This window comes from Hyperoodon ampullatus, assembly GCF_949752795.1.
Source record: "Hyperoodon ampullatus genome assembly, chromosome: 11".
NCBI classification, from domain to species: domain Eukaryota; kingdom Metazoa; phylum Chordata; class Mammalia; order Artiodactyla; family Ziphiidae; genus Hyperoodon; species Hyperoodon ampullatus.
Window position 1 is genome coordinate 100,218,317 of NC_136924.1, and position 8,163 is coordinate 100,226,479.

Here is an 8,163-nt window from a genome sequence, read left to right on the forward strand (position 1 = left end):
AGCCCGGCTTGGCTCAAGGGCAAGATTTGGAAGTTCTCTGTCCCCAGTGCCTTCCGTCCCTCTGTGGCTACTGCCCCATCACGTCCGAAACGTTTTCAGCCACGAATGGGGAGAAACCCTGGGCCATCTCTCCTCTTATCAAAAGTCAGTCCCTCCATGCTGGGGGCGGGGGTGTGGAGGAGCCAGGTTTTGCGCAGCCCCGCGGCCTGTGTAACTTGGGGGCCCGCTTTAAGAAAAAGAACACAAAATCACAAATCGAAACTGGGCCTTGAAAGGGCCGCAGGCAGGGAGGAGCCCCGAGGCTGGAGCTTCCTGCCCCCGTGGCCCATCACCTCTCCTCCACCACTGGAGGGCTATGTCCCTTTGCTCACGCCTGTCCCGTCCCGTGTCCTTAATCCCACCCGGCTATCACCGTTCCCGCACTCTTCTTCTCTCTCCGGGTGCCCTCCTCGAGCCAAACCTCTTGGAAGAGTTAAGTCTTCACCGCGGACTGCCCCTCCGTCCGCCATCACCTCCCTCCCTGCGCCGACAGGTGGCCTCGTCGGGTTCAGCGCTGGATCCGGCCCCACATAGCCGGGACCTCTGGACTCTGTCGGTGCTTCTCTGTTGGACTCTCCGGCTAGTGGTCAGCGCTGGGAACACTCTTTCTCAGGCTCCTCCCTTTGTTCGGTGGCACCACGACTCCCCTGTGTCCCTCTTAGGTCTCTGTTCCTTTGCTCCCTTTGGGGGCCCTTGTCTTTATGACGCATGAACTAACTGGCCCACGGGGGTCCCGTGCTCCAGCCCTCTTCTCTTTTTCTCTACACCATCTTCCTAACCCCCTGTACCTCTTATGTGCTCAAAATTTTCTCTCTAGTCTAGTCCAAACCTCTCCTCTGAGCTCCGGCCTCAGAGCTGCCAGCTTGACACCTCCTTTGGGAGGGGCTATCTCAGTATGTCCAACACTGGGCTTGGGATTCCCTTCCCACCCCTCCCCTGGTTTTACTCATCCCAGTAACAGCCCTTCCATGTAACCTGCTGCTCAAGTCAGAAATGTGGGAGTCATCCTTGATTCATCAGTAAATCCTACAGATCCACCCCCCATCACCACCAAAAACCAGACCTCAAATGTATTTATTGATACTTCTCTCCATTTTCCATGCTAACACCCTCGCCATCATGATAACTAGCCCATCGTTTCTGAATTCCAGCAAGAGCCTCATCACTGGTCATCTCACTTCCCCCATTGCTCCCTCTCAAGTCTGCTTTTCTTTTTCTCTTTGTCCACACTGCACAGCTTGCGGGATCTCAGTTCCCCAACCAGGGATTGAACCCCGGACCACCTCCGTGAACGCACCGAATCCTAACCACTAGACCACTAGAGAAGTCCCTCAAATCTGTTTTTCGTAAACAGCAAGAGCAGCAGTGTCCACAGAAATAGAACATGACCACGTGTGTAATCAAAATTTTTCCGGTAGCCACTTTAAACTAAAACAAAACAAAACAAAACTGGTGAAATTAATTTTAATCATACATTCTATTAACCTAATATATTCAAAATATCATTTCAATGTGTAATCAATATAAAAATTATTAATGAGATACTTTACATTTTTAATGTCATTTTAAACATACCAAACCATGTATACTGTACACTTGCAGTGCACCTCAGCTCTGACGTGCCGTATTTCAAGTGCTCAGTGGCCACATGTGGCTGGTAGCTGTCATACTCATACAGGAGTCAGAGTGAGTTTTTAACGAAGCACGTTGGATTAGGTCATCACCCGCTTAATAACTCCTCAGTGGTTGCACGGTGCACAGAGACCTGCAAGGGGACCTGGCCTCATCTTGCCAACATCCTCGAGGCCTTCTTCTTGTCGTTCGCTTTGCTCCAGCTGCCTCGGCCTCCTGTCAGCTCTGAGAACACACCAGATCTCCGTGTCCGCGTGTGCCGTGGCTGACTCTTCCTCACCCTCAAATTTCAGCTTAAATACTTTCTCCTCAGACAGGCCTTCCTCGCCCATATCGAAGAGGGTCCATCTCCGTTATCATCTGTCACAGTATTCTCTGTTACCTTCATAGTTCTTTTTCCAGCTTGTAACTGTATGTTTACTACTCAGTGTATTGTGTGTCTCCCCCAGGAGACTGTGAGTTTCATGAAGGCGGGAGTTACCTCCAGCGCCGTATAAGATCCTGGCTCTAGTCGGCACTCAATAAATGAATATCTGAGCACCCTCTCTCCCCTGACTAAGGGAACTAGCAAACAGATTTATTTCAGTAATGCTACGCATCAAATTACAATAAATGCACAATGAATAAATGCATCATGGCCGGCAGAGCTTCCTTCCTATTAAACAAGGAAGGTTTGACTATAGGCAAAGTTAGATTTGGTTTATCTTTGAAGAGATCTTAATTATTCACTCTGCAAACAAGGCAGTTTCCTTGAAAAACTAAGGGGAGCTGTGCCTCTAGGTGTCCCAGATCTCAGTCGAATGGTTCCATGAAAGTGAAGCTCTTACTCTGTGAGCCAGAGCCAGGGCCTCCAAAGCCTGGGTAGCTCTGGGGAGATGGGAGATGGTGGATCTCCTTGATGCCAGCCCAGAGGGATTCGTCACCGGTTCATTCATTCAGCAGACGTCTGTGAGCCTGTGAACACCTTTACAGCAGGCAACTGTGCTAAGCTCTGGGGCTACAGCGCTCAACCAAACAGAAGAAGATCCCTGCCTACATTCTAGTGAGGGGAGATGGATGCTAATTAAGAAACAAGTATGCTGTTATTTCTGACAAGAAAAATAAAGTCAGGAACAGGGGTGGGGACCATAGGGCTTACAGTGTTAGGTAGGGTGACCAGAAAACGCCTCCCTGAGATGGTGACATTTGCATAAAGATCTGAAGGAGGTGCGGGACTGGCCTGTGGGGCCATCTGAGGTGAGGGAGCTCCGGGTGCTAAGGGGACAGCGAGGAGGCCAGCGTGGTGGAGGAGAGTGAAGAGCAGGGAGAGGAGCTGGAGGTGAGGTCACAAGCGTTGGGGTGGGCGGGCGCATCACGTGGAACCAGAAGTCGGCCTCTGTGAGGACTCGGGTTCTCACTCTGGGTGAGGTGGCAGGTCAGCGGAGGGCTGTGAGCACAGGAGTGACACGGTGCTGACTTGCGTTTCAAAAGGATCCTCCCACACGTGTGCGGAACGGGAATGCACGAAGCAAGGAAGAAAAGGGGAGAGCTAGCAGGCCTTCACTTGGCACCCAAGCAACAACGCTGGAAACCGCCTCTTCAGAAGTGTGGCTCCGGATTCACCTTCTCCCTGCGCTATAGGCCGGGGCGCTGGCGCACGGGGCCTGGGCTGTGCTCCGGGAGGGCAGGCAGGACGCTGGAGCTCGTGTGACAAGAGCAGCTGATCGCTGGTGAGGCTGCAGGAGGTCCTGGAGCAGCTTCTTTGTCGCTGGGAAGCTGACCCTCCTGAGGGCGGTCACACAGTGATGGCCGTGGCCGGGGAGGGTTGGGGAAACCAGCTACGTCTACTGTCGGCCTCTCTCAGCCTGGACAACCTTTGAGAGAGGCGCGTCTCTTTTGAATTTGCACAGATGAGATGCGGCAGAAGGGAGAACTAACATTTCTCATTGGTGCAGCGTGCAGACTGTGTCAAAATGTGTTGCTGAATCTATTTTGCTCCAACCGTGAGAAAGCAAGACTTACCGTAAACAGAAGATGTAATTGTGGGGTTGAGAATTTAAGGAGCTCCAAAGTGGCTCCTCTAGATAAATTTATCTCTGCTAATTGTTGTTTACCTCTGCTGCATTCTTTTACATTTTCTGTTTTTTATTTGAATGGAAACGCACTTTTTCCTGGTCTCAAAAAATAAGACATGTACATGGTTAAAAAGTCAAGCAGTACAAAAGGGTAAACGATACTAAGAAATGATATTGACATGTAGAGTCCCAATTATACAAACATGTAAAGTCTTCTTAAATTCATCTATATATTTGACCCCCCAAAAATGCCATCAGAACTTTTCTAGAACTAGACAAGGCAATGCTAAAGTAAATGCTGAAAGGTAAGCGTGCAAAAATTGTGATAAAGTTCTGAAAAGGAAAAATAACAGGGTAAGATTAGCCCTAGAGGATTGAAATATATTATAAAATTACCATAATTAAAAGTTTGCCAGTGGAACAGGAATTGACAGATTAGTGGTATAAAATAGTATCCAGAAATAGACCCAAATATACATGAGAAATGTGTATAAGAAAAAGGTAGAGGGCTTCCCTGGTGGCGCAGTGGTTAAGAATACGCCTGCCAAGGCAGGGGACACAGGTTCGATCCCTGGTCCGGGAAGATCCCACATGCCGCAGAGCAACTACTGAGCCCGCGCTCTAGAGCCTGTGGGCCACAACTACTGAGCCCGCGTACCTAGAGCCCGTGCTCCACAACAAGAGAAGCCACTGCAATGAGAAGCCCGCGCACCGCAATGAAGAGTAGCCCCCGCTCGCCGCAACTAGAGAAAGCCCGCGCACAGCAACAAAGACCCAACGCAGCCAAAAATAAAATAAATTTAAATAAATTAAAAAAAAAGAAAAAGGTAGAATGTCAAGATTTGGGGGGTAAAATTATTAATAAATGGAGTTGAAACATTTAACTTACTATCTAGAAAAAAAATTAGATCCCTACCTCATTCCTTATACCAAAACAAATTCCAGATGGATCAAATATTTGGATGTTAAAAATAAAACCATTAAAAGTAAAACAGTTGGAGAATTTAAGGAAATAATCTTGGATGATGTTAGGGGCTGAATTGTGTTCCCTCAAAATTCATATGTTGAAGTCCTAACCCCCAGTATCTCAGAATGTGACTGTTTTTGGAGATAGGGAAGGTAATTAAATTTAAAATAAGGTCATAGCAGTGGGCCCTAATCCGATATGACTGGTGTCCATGTAAGAAGAGATTAGGACACAGACAGGCACAGAGAGAAGACACAGGGAGAAGACAGCTGTCTAAAGCCAAGGAGAGAGGCCTCAGAAGAAACCAACCCTGACGACACCTTGATTTGGACCTCCAGCCTCCGGAACTGAGAGGAAATAAATTTCTGTTGTTTAAGCCACCCTGTCTGTGGTACTCTGTTATGGCAGGTTTGCAAACTCATACAGGTGACTAAAATCTTTCTGAGCAAGGTATGAAATTCAGAAGTCATAGAAGAAATGATTGATATATTTGACTACATAATAATTTAAAATTTCTGCACAGAAATAAAAACAAATGACAGCAATTAGAAGCCCCCCCAAATTAAAAAGACAGCACACCAGGAAAAAATATGACACCCAAAGGGCTAATTTCCTTAATTAAAAAAAAGAGCCCTTGATTATCAGACCTTCCTTCCCTCCTTCCCTCCTCCCTTCCCTCCCTTCTTTCTTTCTTTCTCTTTCTCTTTCTTTCAATAGAAGCTGAAAATCCAAAAACGTATATGGTATTTCCTGATGGTTTCCCGTTGAATGCTAATTTCAGTTGTAAGCGCAGTACCATCCGACACTGCGCGGGGCTCCTAGCTGAGGACCTGTAGTCTAGACGCCCACCACAGGGGGCCTTGCCTTAAGCAGGTCCGCTCAAAGTGGGCCTGCATCCTTTTAAGCTCTCACTGCCCTTGAGAGATGCAGAATTAGGGTTTCTTCCTAGTCATCCAGAATCACACACAAGCACACTCACACGCACACACACACGACTAATATTAACTCTCCAGTACGGTGCTCTCCAGAGCAGCCTTATAGAAGAAACCATTTCCCCATAAACAACATGATGCTTTCTGACCCAAGTGGGAATAGCCTTAGTGTTTTGGTGCAGAGCTGTGGCAGCCAGTTCCTTTGTCCTCACCTTACAAGAGGCCCATCTGCCTGGGAATCATCCTCCACAGAGCTGTCGTTGATCGATGGCTACACTGAGAGCCTGAAGAGGCTTAAAAAAACCCTCTCTGTGCTTTAAGCCAAATCACATTCCCAGGCAGACATCTCCAGAAGGGAAAGAGGAAACGGGAGGATTTATGATCCCCAGGAACCCCCTCCCATGAGCAAGTGTGAGGTGAGGGTAGGGACAGTGCGCTGTCTGCAAGCGTGGGGAGGATGGGCTGGAAAACTTCACACTTCACGCTGTTAACTGTGGTTAATCTCGGGTAATGAGATTTGGAATGGTTTTGCTTTTCTTCTATTTAGTTTTCTAAATTTTCTGCAGTGAAATTGTATTGCTTTTCTAAACAGGAGAACGAACAATAAATGTTATAAAAACCATTTTGTATGTTAATCTTATCTTCCTAACTAGACCATATAAACTCCCTGAAAGAGAGGTCACATATTTTTCTTTTCCTCCTTCTTCTTCTCCTTCTTCTCTTTCTCTCTCTCTCTCTTTTTTTTTTTTTGGCGGTATGCGGGCCTCTCACTGTTGTGGCCTCTCCCGTTGCGGAGCACAGGCTCTGGACGCACAGGCTCAGCGGCCATGGCTCACGGGTCTAGCCGCTCCGCGGCATGTGGGATCTTCCCGGACTGGGGCACGAACCCGTGTCCCCTGCATCGGCAGGCGGACTCTCAACCACTGCGCCACCAGGGAAGCCCCTCTCTCTCTCTTTTCAAAAAAAATTTGTTTATTTTATTTTATTTATTTATTTTTGGCTGCTTTGGGTCTTCGTTGCTGCACGCGGGCTTTCTCTAGTTGTGGTGAGCGGGAGCTACTCTTTGTTGTGGTGCACAGGCTTCTCATTGCGGTGGCTTCTCTTGTTGCGGAGCACGGGCTCTAGGCATGCGGGCTTCCATAGTTGTTGGCACGTGGGCTCAGTAGTTATGGCTCATGGACTCTAGAGCGCAGGCTCAGTGGTTGTGGCACATGGGCTTAGTTGCTCCGCGGCATGTGGGATCTTCCTGGACCAGGGCTTGAACCTGTGTCCCCTGCGTTGGCAGGCGGATTCTTAACCACTGCGCCACCAGGGAAGTCCCTTTTTTTTTAAAGATTTTTTTTTTCGATGTGGACCATTTGTAAAGTCTTTATTGAATTTGTTACAATATTGCTTCTGTTTTATGTTTTGGTTTTTTGGCTGCGAGGCATGTGGGATCTTAGCTCCCGGACCAGGGATCAAACCCACACCCGCTGCATTGGAAGGTGAAGTCTTAACCACAGGACCGCCAGGTAAGTCCCTCTCTCTCTCTCTCTCTCTTTTTTTTTTTGTGGTACGCGGGCCTCTCACTGTTGTGGCCTCTCCCATTGCGGAGCGCAGGCTCAGCAGCCATGGCTCACGGGCCCAGCCGCTCCGCGGCATGTGGGATCTTCCCGGACTGGGGCACGAACCCGTGTCCTCTGCATCGGCAGGCAGACTCTCAACCACTGCGCCACCAGGGAAGCCCCCTCTCTCTCTCTCTTTGATATCCTTTCCCATACCATTGTTCAGGGCTCGTGGTGTGTACTTTATAAACTCTTGCCAACAGTCATTAATTTGGAATGTTTCCCAGACTAAAGTCACCTGGGCAGGAGAAACCTTGCCAGGGTCAGAATGACGCTGTGGAGCCGCCTGGAAAGCAGAATCTGTGGGTTGGACATGTGTTACCCTCTCCTGATCTCATAGGCACGTCATCATCCCCATTGGGCACCCAGCCTCATGATACTGTATTCCAGGGCTCAGTTACTTGGTGCTTTTTTTAAAAAAGAATTTATTTTTTTTGGCTGTGTTGTGTCTTCGTTGCTGCGCATGGGCTTTCTCTAGTTGAGGCGAGCTGGGGCTACTCTTTGTTGTGGTGCGTGGGCTTGTCATTGCAGTGGCTTCTCTTGTTGCAGAGCATGGGCTCTAGGCGTGTAGGCTTCAGTAGTTGTGGTGTGTGGGCTCAGTAGTTGTGGCGCATGGGCTTAGCTGCTCTGTGGCATGTGGGATCTTCCTGGACCAGGGCTCGACCCCGTGTCCCCTGCATTGGCAGGTGGATTCTTAACCACTGTGCCACCAGGGAAGTCCCTTGGTGCTGTTTTTTTGTTTGTTTGTTTTGTTTTTTCGGTACGCGGGCCTCTCACTGCCGTGGCCTCTCCCGTTGCGGAGCACAGGCTCCGGACACGCAGGCTCAGCAGCCATGGCTCACAGGCCCAGCCGCTCCGCGGCATGTGGAATCTTCCCAGACCGGGGCACGAACCCACGTCCCCTGCATCGGCAGGCGGACTCTCAACCACTGCGC